The sequence below is a fragment of the Camponotus floridanus genome, unplaced genomic scaffold (assembly GCF_003227725.1).
Source record: "Camponotus floridanus strain SB8 unplaced genomic scaffold, Cflo_v7.5 scaffold66, whole genome shotgun sequence".
NCBI lineage: Eukaryota > Metazoa > Arthropoda > Insecta > Hymenoptera > Formicidae > Camponotus > Camponotus floridanus.
In genome coordinates, this window is record NW_020229834.1 from 948,786 (window position 1) to 961,499 (window position 12,714).

Genomic DNA, 12,714 nt, shown 5'->3' on the forward strand with positions numbered 1-12,714 from the left:
GAGGGAAACAAAGTATGGGAAATATAATCGAGATACACGTTATATTTCAAGTTCCCTCGTTGGCTTTTGCTATCGAACTCCATCGATTAATTGTACCGGCATTTTTAATCGCGTCTTTCAAAAAGTTGCACGATCTCGTTAAAACTTTTGTCGTAAGGGCAGATTCGCCGGGACGCGTCTTGTGAATTTAGCACGCACTCGTGACGTCGCTCTCGAAAAATCATCGAACGCCTAGGAAGAGAGAATGCCGCCCGCCGCCGCTCGTTGGCCGATTGCGGATGCCTCCTTCACGGCCCCCGATGTAATTTTCTGAATGACTGCGTAATTAAAACTCTAATTTCCTGCGCTTAATTGACCGGAGTCTTGGTTCCCCCTTTGCTCGATGCCTCCCGTTCCCCGCGTCCCTCCCCGTCCGGCTCACCCACCAGTCACGCCGCTCGCTCGTCCCTCGTAAAGTAAAGACGCAAAGAAGGTGAAGATAGATAGATAGGTCTTCGTGCCATTTTTCAGGCATTTGTTTGCGAAAATTTGACGTTTTTGCTCTTCGAGTACCGAAATGATAATATCGCGATCATGCTAATTCGCCAATTACTTCTACGAAAAAATATGTATAAAGCGTGAATACGTATAAATGCCTTTAATGAAAAACGTAATTATCGAAAAGACCGAAATGCTTGAAATCTCGCTGGTATCATGTCGGATGTGAAAACGTTGATGTTAACCGACGCGCGTTTGCGAAGACAGAGATGAAAATGAAGAAGGAAAGTCGGGGAAGCCGCAGCACAATTACAATTAGGAAAATAGATTTTAAATCCGGAATATAGCACTCTCTGAAGACAGACGCCGGTAGCGGCGGTAGAGGGTCGACGCCAACAGCCGCGAGGGGGGTTGCGCGCGACAGAGGAGACAGGGAAGGGGGAACAGAGGTGGAACTCCAATGGAAATTAATTCATTACTCTAATGCATTGAGAGCGAGAGAGAATGGGCCAGGCGCTGAAGCGTTCCGCTAAAGATGGATGTCTCGTTTTCATTTCGAAAATTAACACTCTTCGCCGTTACTTTCCGAGCCGGCGAGGATTCCCTTGTTTCGCGTCCTCTGAAACGCGAATCCGCGCGAACCCCTAAGGACACACGGCTTCGCGTAAAATAATTCCTTGTACGAAACGAAAGAAATTTACAATATAAAAAAAAAAGAATTAAGATAAGGAGAAAAGATGAAAAAAATGCTATAAAATAAACAAATAATTGTTGCTAGTGCCGCAAAATCAATTACTTAAGATAACATTTTTTTCATTATATAATATTTTATTATATTTTTATTATTTTAATTTAATTTAATTATATTTTATTATATTAATTTTATTATATTTGTTTATTATATAAAGCGCAAATGATTTAATGATGACGAAAAGATAATTATTTTAAAAAGTAATTTGTATTCCGAGGTTCGTGACGATTTTTGGCGCTTTATGCGGTCGAGGCTTCGATCATTAACAGGGTCCACGTGCGCACTTCCTTTTCGCGCTTTATAAATTCCGTTTTCCCGTAGCTGTGGCGGCTCCTTGGCCGCTGGCGATGCGCGCGAGGTGTGTAGCGCGCTCGTTAACGTATTCATAGGTTTATGGGACAATTAACCCTTTGAGGGACAGTTTAATTACAGAAGTGATTAAACATCTTAACGTACAAACTCAGTGGGCTCCGGACGACGTATATGCATTCGCAACGCGATGTGGCAGGCAGCCTGGTCGGCTGGCATGGCATAACAGGGGCGAGAGTCGGGGGAAGGGCGAGGGAAGCACAAGCCTGGCTGTTACCAATTAACATACTAATGACACGAACCGCTTTTCGAGGGTCGATGTAACCGGCCGGTCCGAAGAGCCTCGTGTGGGTGCAAGCATGATGTAAGCATATATTTCTCGTATGTATATACGTCTTAAAAATCGCAATTGTCGGTGATGTTTGTAAAATTGACTTATGATCGAAACGATTGATCTAAAAGACACTTTTATCAAAATTATATAATCTCTATTTCTATGTTTAAAACAATTTGAAAATTAGTTATTCGAGGACAACTGCTTTTTATTTAATTGACGTAGTATGAGACCGCAAACAGGAAAAAATATGTGAAACACTGAGAATTATTTAATTTTAAATTATGTCGTTGTATTTAATTTATAATATTAAGTTTTTTAAATTAAAGAACCTTCATAACAGCTGTTATTAAATCTTGGATTTAAAAAGCTTTATAAATTAAATACGACATAATGTAATGCTAATGATGATAATTTAATGCTACTTATTTTATTTTTCAATAATAAAGTTTATCGGTTCAAATTGTGAACGAGACGAAAAGCATCAAACGTTAGGGATAAGATATGAATAAAAACGTCAAAAGTATAAATTGAGTAAGATAAAAATGAGAACATATGGGAAGTAAGAATTTATAAATCCGGCTTTTATAATCGCATGTAATTATATGCACCTGCATTATATGTTTTGTTTGACGCATGTTAAGTGACACCGCAAACAAATCAATCAGTAAATCGGATATATGCGACGAGAAATGTATAATATTCATAATATAACGATCCTTCTCTACCAAAGTTGAATTTTAATTAAAAGCTCGGACATATAATATGAGACTCAGATTACACATCGATTGTTCGTTATACGCAAGCTCGTTCGCGACACTTGGATGCTCGAAAGAAGTCGCAGTGAAATGTCACGCGAAGGCGACGTCTAATATAAATCCCTCGTCAGATAACACCGTCTCGAGGCACGCATACGAGAAATATGTAAATACGGCGAAACCAAAAAGCAAGTTGCATTGTCGCCGAATGAAAATTTTAACAAATATCGCCTCTCACGCACCTCGAGCTCGGATTCGCGTATACTTATGGGGCCAGGACATTCAATTAGGGGAGTAAACACGAGGCGGAATGCGCGCGATTTCCTCAATTTCCGCAATTTTTTTCTCCGAGATATTCCGCGTATGATTCGTGATAAAAATCCATAAACTTTTCCTCGTGAAACTTAATTAAACGTTTTTATCGGGGCGGACAATTATGCGTCGAAATGCCGACAAGAAGCGCGCGAGCGATTCCCGATAGTAAATCTTGCTCGACACGATTGAATTTCACGATATGCTATGACGGAGAGGCGTCCGCGCCCGCGGGGGAGGGGGGTGAGGAAGGGAGATGAGAGATGCGCGGGGGACGGGTGGAGTAGGGTATATAGGTAGGTTGAGTGCGCTAGATTTAATTAGCTGATTATAATGTTTATTTAATTAATATAATTGGCAAAGCCCCGCGAGCGTGTGTACAGACTTACACAGGCGCCCCGCGGCCATTCCGCCGGCGTTGCATTTAATGACGTCCATTAACGAACATTTACATTAGCAGTAATTATTATCGCGAGGGCGACGTCAGTGCGCGCGAATCGACCGAGGAATTTTCGGGCATTCATTATCGAGTGTGGAGGCCGATAAAAGCGACGATTATACACACTACACACACACGCACACGCATACACTCTTTCTTTCTCTCTCTCTCTCTCGTGCGCGCGTGATTATTAACGATATTTTGTTAAACTTTCCACGCGCTACGTTATATAAAACCCGATCGACGCCAAAATCACTGTTTAACCGATATTCGTTACTTGATATTAATTGAGCGTTTACATCGACGCGATGTTTGTTGTTCGATACCGCTTCCGGCAGCAATATGCAGTGTAAATATATGCGGCGTGATAGCTGGCGGTGCAAGTATTTCCATGTCGTAATTTTTGGCATCGTAAACGATCGTAAACTCTTCGCGATACAAAACATCAACACGAGGTGTTTGCGTCGTGTTTACCCGACTTTTCGTTCAACCTCCCAACGCGATAATGATATTTCGAGCACGCATTTCCAATGTTTACAAGACCATCAATTATCATTAATACGCGCAAGAGAGATACCCTTCATCGTTCGCAAGATTCGCATGCGGATCGAATCATCATCGCGTCTGTGAAAAAGAAGAATCCAACGAGAAGTTGAGGCGATCGACGAATTTCACGCGGAACGGACCCACGACGAGATCGGATTTCGCCACGCGTGGAGGGGCCCGCAGCCGCACGCACCCCACCGCGTGACGCGATCTCCTCTGACGCGAGGCAGCGATGACAGAATGCCCACGCGAGCAACGCGCAAACATGAATGGAGGGGGTAACGGACATATGAATCGCCCATATGACCGTTACCCCCTCCACTCGCGGTTGTACGCTGCTAGCGTAGGCAGTCTGGCATCACTGCGGCAGAGGACGCGCGCGCGACACACGCAGAATCCGTTCATCCTGCGGATGGAGGAGAGAGGGAGAGGAGGCGAGAGCGCGAGCGAGACAGACAGGCGCGACGGTCGCGCCGCGTCGGGCGCTCGCGGCGAGCGTCGGCGGCGCGGCGGCTCCTCGCTTCGCGTCATTTCGCGTCTGACTGCCGTCGCGGACGGACGGAGGAACGAGTCGTCGCCGGCAGCGCGGTTGCGCGCAGCGTCGCTGAACGCGGGTCGCGGCGAGGGGGTGACGAGGGGTACGCCTTGCCTCAGTGCACGACTTGACGCAGCGGCGGACGACACGGGACGACGGGCATTTCGGAGAACGGTACTTGGGAGGAAAAATTCGGAGCCCCGCGAAGTGTTGGCGCGCGCGGCCGACGCGGCCGAATCTTCGCGTGCGACCCGGATCGATCCCGTGACACATCGGGCCCACGGAACGAGTGAGTCCGGAATATCGGGGAGTCTTGTTCTTGTGTGAAACGTTTTGCTCCCGCGAATCTCGCGTATATCTTGTCGACGGGCTTGTGCTTTATATGAGTGCTACGGACCGCGACCTCGCGTTGCACCCAGTGGACGACTACCTGTCGCGAGGATTTCACTGCGCGAATCATCGGCCGGCGACCCTCTTCGTCTTCGCATTGGTGAGTAAATTGAAGAATTGTGTATTTTCAAGTGTAAAGTGTTTTCGTTCACAAGAGATCGATCTATCGCAAATAATCGGGCGATGGTAGGCGAAGGAAATAACGCGATATAATTCGCGGAAAGAAGGATGATAGTAAGCGGTGTAATGGGAGCGATAAACGATGATGAATGATGATGGATCCCAGTTATGACGATTATTTACGCGTAATTCGATCGCTAGCGCGAATAATATATCGGGATAAATCATTGCGTTTTCGAATGAAGCGAAATTGGCGGAATAATCGGAGGAGTGAAATTTACGAGGTATTTTCGCTTTTTCGCAGTTGCATCAAGTTGCCTCGATTTGAAAATTAATTTGCGCGCGACTTTTAAAGCTGCGCAAGAATCACGTTTTCGCGCGTTTTTAATAAACATTTTTAGTCGTGTCTCCCGTCTCCAAATTACAATTGAATATGAAAAAAAAAATTAAAATTAAATATTAAAAAAATGCGAGTCGATCGACGCATTAGTGCGATGTTACGTCAAACGTATGTAAAAGTCAAATTATCGGTTTATAATTGGATGGACGTCGACGGAATGCGTTTCGTCGATTCGCGATGCGATCACGAAAATCGAGACACTCCGCATAATTTGCATTAATTTACGCTCGCAGCAAGATGCGTTGCATCAAATTACATTTTCGACATTCGATCGATAACGTGCCGTATTTCCTATTGCCCGTCATGAAAATTATATCGAAACGCTTCTGCATTCTGATAAAAGTCTACCGCACACTCGTGAAATTTTGGCGACAAATTGAAATTCAAATCGCGTCGCCAGTGGTTCTCAGTTTACTGCCACGTGTATTTATGTACTTATTAACGAGCTGTCATACAGAATTTGGGTATTTAAGATTTATCGACGAGCTTATTTTTAAACTATCTTAAATATTATTCTTCTAAGAAATGGATATTATTTGTTAAAAAAGCTGTGAAACTATTTTCCAAAAATTTGGAAGCTTTAAATAAAGATTAATTTGAGAATTAAACAGACTTGAAAAGTATTTATTTATACTTTTCGCGTATACCTCGCGACCAATAAATTCTTCGTTGTGTTATTACCATCGTTAAATGCGAGTAATACAAACAGAAATGAACGCGCGATAAGATCAGTCACGAGCTGCTCTCTCGATAGCTCTCAATAAGATCGAAAACGGGCGCACAGCCGACCGGATGAGGAATCAGTGGCGAAACAAGGCACTTACGAAGAGAGGGTAACGTCGGGAGAGAGACTCGCGCGCGCGGGTCACGGGGGAGGGAGGGATGTATAGGATGGAAGAATCAACGCGCGCGTGTGCGTGCGCGAGTGTACGTATCCGCGCGTGAATCGACGCAGGCGCGTTCGCCGAAATGGAATAGTATGACCGAACTCGAACGAGAAAAGGGAAATAGCGATAGGAAGGGTGAAGGGAATGAGATGGAGGTGCGGTGGTGGAGGTAGAGCAGGAGGAGGAGGAGGAGGAGGAGACGAAGGACGCGAAATAGAACGAGGGAGAAGAGGAAAAGGGGAGAGGAGGAGGGGGGGAGAGAGAGAGAGAGGCAAATGCGGCGTGGGGAACGGGCGTGAAGGGGACGGGGGGTCCAAGGCGTTGCTTGCTTAATTACTAAAAGCTAATCAATTCCGGAGGAAGTAAAGTTTAAATTGCAAACTAAAGTATAGCTACCTTCCCCCGGACGTAACCCTGCAAAGCGATATTACCGCTCGCTGCATTCTGCAATTAGCCCGTGGTAAATCATTGAAGGAAAATTATGGTCCGCGTATTTGCTTCTGAGCGAGCGGCAGTTTATGCAATTGGAAAAATTAGCGGCGTGGTTTTAACGCCGTTCAGTTTTCGATATCTTTTTTTTTTCTTTCAAGAATTCCTTTAAATAGAGTACCTTTATTTTTCCTGATTTTTTTCTTATCGCGATACGAAAATACATCATAGAAACGATCTCGAGGGTGAATCTAAATTAGGGTGAATCTAAATTAGTAGGTTATAATTTTTTTTTAATAAGATCATTTTTCATGCCGAACGATACGTCGGAATCCTTTGCGCGAAAAGCCAATGAAGTAAGGGTTGTCGAGATGGCAGCGAGAAACATGTCGCGGTTCAGAGTGCGGCGAGGGGGAGGACGGAGGAGGGTAGAGGGGGGAGTAGGTGAAGGTTGGAAGATGGAGAAGAGGGTAGGATGAAGTATACAGCGCTGGAAACAAGCAATAAAATCAATGTCGTTTCCGGCGATTCAATTCGCAAGACACATCGCACAATTTCACATACAATTTTACGGCAGAACGACCACGACTCCTATTTACTTCACGGCCGCCATCCCCCTTTTTCCACCGTCGGCCGTTCGCTAGTTCACTCGTTTTACCGTTCTTCGATTTTGCTTTTACCCTTGTATATGTGTGTTTTTTATAAAATAATTCAGGTTTGTTTATGTTGATCGATAAATAAGGAGGAGACTTAGACTCTTTTCGGGAAAGAAGTATTTTAAGAGAGAAAATACATAAAAGAAATGGAACCATTTCATGGTACTTTCGTAATGATTGATTGTAGACGAATGGTAATTGAGAACGATACACAAATACGTGAGTATCGGAATATTTATCGTCGCTGTTAGTTTATTTCCTTTCATAGCGTCTATTTTGCTAAACTCACAGAGAGAAAGCTCATTCGTGATTCTCGAGTTTGGATTATCCCTTGCTCCTTGGCCGGGATCGGATTCTTAATCGGTGAGCACTGGCCGGAAAATAGCCACTTTGCCCTGGCACGAACGGGCGCGAATCTACAAGCGCTTCTATCGCCTGTACTATTGGTTACGAAACAACGGAGAGGATGAATGTGAAAAGATCTCGATTCGAAAGTTCTTTTTTTTTTCTTTTTTAAACGAAAAATTAATCACACTCTCAAAGGGAAGTAGCGAAAAAGACCGATGCTGCGGTGCAGATAATTCTTGAGTGTCTTGTACGATTTTTCAGTGATAGATTTATTCGCGGAAATTGGTTTATCGGACGATTAAAACACCCTCCTCTCCGTTCTCTAATTCGTTGGCTTTTTCGTTGCCGTTTGATTTTTTGAGCTTTCTCGCAAAGTGTTAATTTTTGCAAATTAATATCACACGGCGCGGAGCACGATATGATTGCATGTCGTTCAATCGGTCGGTTGCTCTCGCTCTCGTACGTGTTAACTCGCGTGCGCGTGTGCGCATGCCAAGAGAGAAAGAGAGAGAGAGAGAGAGAGGCGACCGTGTGCCCCGGACCAATCGATAATATCGGCGGGTAATAAAATTTGAAAGAATGTAATTCCGAGAAAAGCAGAAAACGCAATAACGCTTAATCGTATTTGCAATCTGCATCCTATATCTGGCGGAGTCGCGTCGAGCGCGGACGACCACCGCCGCGACCGATTCGATCTGCGATGCGGGTATCATAATCGCAGCGCCGCGTAATATCATTTTTATCTGGCTTCGATATCGATTACCTATATACGAGCCCGCATCTCTTCGGACGGCGATCGTCGAACGTGTACATGTACGTGTGTGCCGTAATAATGTAACTGAATACGTGTGCATTACGTGGCATCTCGTCGATTGTCTTTCTCTCTCTCTCTCTCTCTCTCTCTCTCTCTCTCTCTCTCTCTCTCTCTCTCTCTCTCTCTTTCTCCTCTCGATGTAAAATATTTTTATACGCGTTTATAATTATCGTACACATATCTATAGCGCTATATATATATGTAGCGTGTCTCCGTCCTCTCTCGAATTCCACCGAATCTTTGATAACGCGCGACGGTTTCCTTTTCACGGTTACACAGCGCTAATTAATCGCGCATAAATAACGCTAAGCGAACTATTATTACATCCGCATATTACGGTATTACGTATCGCGATATTACAATATCGCAATATGAATATTAATCGTCGACGTATTGTTCGTTCGTGTAATTAAAGTGGACGTTCCATCGAGTTGGAATATTGTATCAATCAATACGGAGCTCGCCTAATTATCCGTTCCCGTTTAGACGATTTTTCGTTGCTTTAGATCGGATTATCATGCGTCGGCTCATCAATCGCATAATGATGCAACGCCATTGCGAATGCTTTCGATTGATGTTTCAATATAATAGAAATGGTCGATAACGCAATTGTCCTGCAATTTAGCATTATTATCAGACAGAGAGAGAGAGAGAGAGAGAAAGGGGGGTGAGGAGGAGAGAGAGAGAGACGAAATAACTCGTCCCGAGAATAAATGGCAGCGGCGGCGGCGGCGATGGGATGAGTTTCCGAAGTAAATTTTCGGGATTTCATTTGGAAAACATAACGTGCCCCGTGCGGTATTTACGGGTTCCATTAGGAAGCTGTCAGTCGGTGATCCTGCGGCGCATCTTCGTGCTGCACATATCCGGTGGCCCGGGGGTAGAGAGGAGCGACATACGATGCAGCCAGCGGTGCACAGTCCGTACGCCGAGCCCGCCGTACGAGACGCTATACGTTCCGATGGAGGACAAGCTTATGGGATGGAACGTTCATCCGCGGTGATCCTCCGAGTACCGTTTCTTTCGGCTGACTTCCCAGTTTTCCCCCGCATATAGGCGTCGATCGAAGCGCGAGATAGGTTCGCGGTCGCAGTATCCCTCCCTTCCCTCTTTTTCCCCGGCTCCTTTATCATCGCCGCGTAATTTTTTTACAATCTACGGCGAATTCACGCGAAAAGGAAAACACGGAAAAATCTATTTCTGTGACGCTTGGATTACAATTCAAATCGCGAGATTCGAGCGACGATGCGACCGACCCGCTGCCGAGCGTTCCCCATGAATGAAACATCTCGGTTGCCGATGGTCCGCGATTTTCCTGGAATTCGAGAGATTTCGGCCCGCTACCAATTTGTGCTACCAAATCCAATTACGGTTACGATCGGGCAAAAATAACACTACATGATGACACGTGTGTTTTTGAGCGTTTTTCGCCCACCTGAAATAACTCGACTACCGCTGCCCGGGTTGTTACGAAATTTGATATCCGCGGAGAGCTTCGCCACAATTTCGATGTCACGAGATCGAAGGCATCACTAATAAAAATGTTTTCAGGAATGGCCTCAATTCGGACAGCTCGATTGTCTATTAGGGCTTCGTCTTTTTTTTTTTCCTCGTGCCCTTTTTTTTTATTTAGCGACGTGTTACATACGCGAGGTTACTGCGATTGAACTTAAATTAGTCGCAAAACAATTTAACGCGCCAATAGATATCTCTTTTTCTCTTTGACACGATTGTAAATAGTGTCCATAGCTCTGCTTTGTAGATATCGATTATCCGATATCGTCGGCTAACTGCACAATCTTTATTGAAAAGTAATTGATCGTTGATGTGTGAGCGCACCGTAAGAAAATTTCAATTCAAACTTGGTTTATTAAGAACATTTTCTTTCTTTCAATTTATAAAAATAAAGGATTAAAATTTATATTAGATAATCTCTTTAGATATCGAATTAAAATTGCAGTAAAATAGTTTTATTTTATATACGTTAAATATTTATGCGTGTACACGAAGACTGCACTTCTAACTCAATATCCAACAGACGAGAATGTGATTTTTTTTATTCTTTATCGCTTATGTCATGTCACGCTATTTTCAATCTCCTTATGCTGTTCAAATTTTGTCGTATGCAAAAATATATTTATCCGCGAGATGGAAAGTCCTGTAACCGGTTAAGTCTTTTGAAATATTCACGAAAACGCGATCGATTAACTATCGAATATTGCGTAATAATCGGTCCTCGCGTATTCCGGATAAGTAATTAGGGATTCGCGCGACGAATTGTTACGCTGGTAACAAACGATCTTCATGAGATTGGCGTTTTGCGCCCGCGCTCGCGATCGACGTTAATGACTTTATTAATTTACGTAACGATTAATGCGACCGCGATAATTGGTCGACGTTACTCGGGTCGTGTTACTCATGCAAACGAGTGTAAGTTTCGCGCACGAATATAATATTACGCAAATCGTCATCGGTTTGCCACCGTCGTTGAAAAAAACTCGCTTTTTGTCGCATCAGAGCTCAGGTCGATCGTCGACGTTGTCGGATGCGATGGCCCGATATGGAATATTAATTTTCGCTAACTCACCAACCTCTCACCTCTCTCCCTCTCGTCGATCCGTCCTCCACCCCTACCCTCCCTACCCTCCTCCTCTCCCCCGCCGCTCCTTCGTCACAATTCCGTGTCCCGTCCCGTCCCGTAGTACAATGTTTTCCAATTAACTTTATTCGAAATCGAGCGAACCACCGCGCCGTTTTCCCACCCCCTCGCGCCCAGTCGCACCCCCTTATTCGCTACACTCGGTCGTAATAGCCGGATTCCATGTACAGAAAAATTTACGAAATACTAAAATATCGAAAATCCAAAGCGTGGTATTTCGTAAAAATGCGCTTAATTTTCATGTCCCACGAAAAATAGGAGCGAAAGATCTGTTTTTGCATTCCATTGCTTTCCGTCATAAATTTAAATGAAAAAAAAAAAAAAAAGAAAACACCTCAGAAAATATTATATTGCGATATATCTATTTTTATTTTCTTTTGGAAAGCGAGTGTGTCTCTAACTTCCAATAACGATAACTGACGTCAGTGAGCATTCAACAATCGACCTTAAATTCATCAGTTGATTAGCACGTCCCACCCGACGGAGATGCGTCATAGTTACCTCGGGCGGAAGTCCTGTATTATTTCACTCGCGCAAGGTGATATAAAGTTAATGATATTTGGTGCCGTCACGTTCCAAAAGTTAATTCGTTCTCGGTATTAATACGGCGAGTGCATCCCCGATAATGAGATTGCGTTGTGCGAGGGGACGGATATAAGAGGTAGGTTATAAAGCCGGATCGTAATAACGTATTGTCTGGCCAGGCCAGCGCGCGTGTCTATCGAAAACGAAACACAACTCGTCGCGTATTGCCGTGATCCAATACATCAAAAGAAAAGATTCGTAATCCAATCTTGTATATTTAATAATAATAATCGTACATAATTTTTTTGAAGCTTAAATTATATTTAGAAATTCTATTTAAATAATACGACCATAAATTGATACATTGTGTATCTATTTAAATTATTGAATAATAACACGTGTTTCATGTTTTTGAAAAAAAAAATTATTAAATATGAAATATTGAACATTAAATAATTGTATAATAAATAAAAACCTACTAAATAAATAAATAATGTTTTTGACAAAAAGAATGTTATATATAAAATATTAAATATTAAATAATTTTATAACAAATAAATAAAATAAATTACTAAATAAGTAAATAAAGATTTTTCAATGTTTAAATAACAATGTTTATCACAAAATTCGGGAAATATGCGAATGTCATAATATTTCCATTTTTTAATATATTTTAAATAATTTTAAATACGTAATAAATTTAAGCTTACAAAATACAAATTGTATGATATTATTTGATCGAAATATTTACATTATAATTATAGCGAACGAATGAAACGAGATGTTCCCAAACTAGATGGGCTCTCAAAACATGAACGGCTCATTTGGAACGTTGTCAACACTCCGGGCACGGCTAAGTGTTAATAAATCATAACCGCAAGTCGTAATCGCAATTTCTTTCGGTACCTCTATGACGCGCTGGTAGACTAAAAACCGCGCCTTTCAAGTCTAATGCACGGACCTCATAAATCGAGGCGGCTTCTTGTCGGTGGGCCAGGCGATGCGACGGTCCGGCCGTTTTTAGT

At 43.1% G+C, this 12,714-nt stretch overlaps 1 protein-coding gene and 1 long non-coding RNA gene across 2 annotated transcripts in view; one reads left to right on the forward strand and one right to left on the reverse strand.

Moving 5' to 3' along the window:
* LOC109610357 overlaps positions 1–12,714 on the reverse strand; it is a 180,648-nt gene that overhangs the window by 12,928 nt on the left and 155,006 nt on the right. The gene's annotated exons all lie outside the window — the stretch shown is intronic.
* LOC105256061 (LIM domain only protein 3) overlaps positions 4,468–12,714 on the forward strand; it is a 50,965-nt gene continuing 42,718 nt past the window's right edge. The window contains exon 1 of the mRNA XM_011265703.3: positions 4,468–4,951. The gene's annotated coding sequence lies outside the window, so the exon portion shown is untranslated. The remainder of the gene's footprint in view (positions 4,952–12,714) is intronic.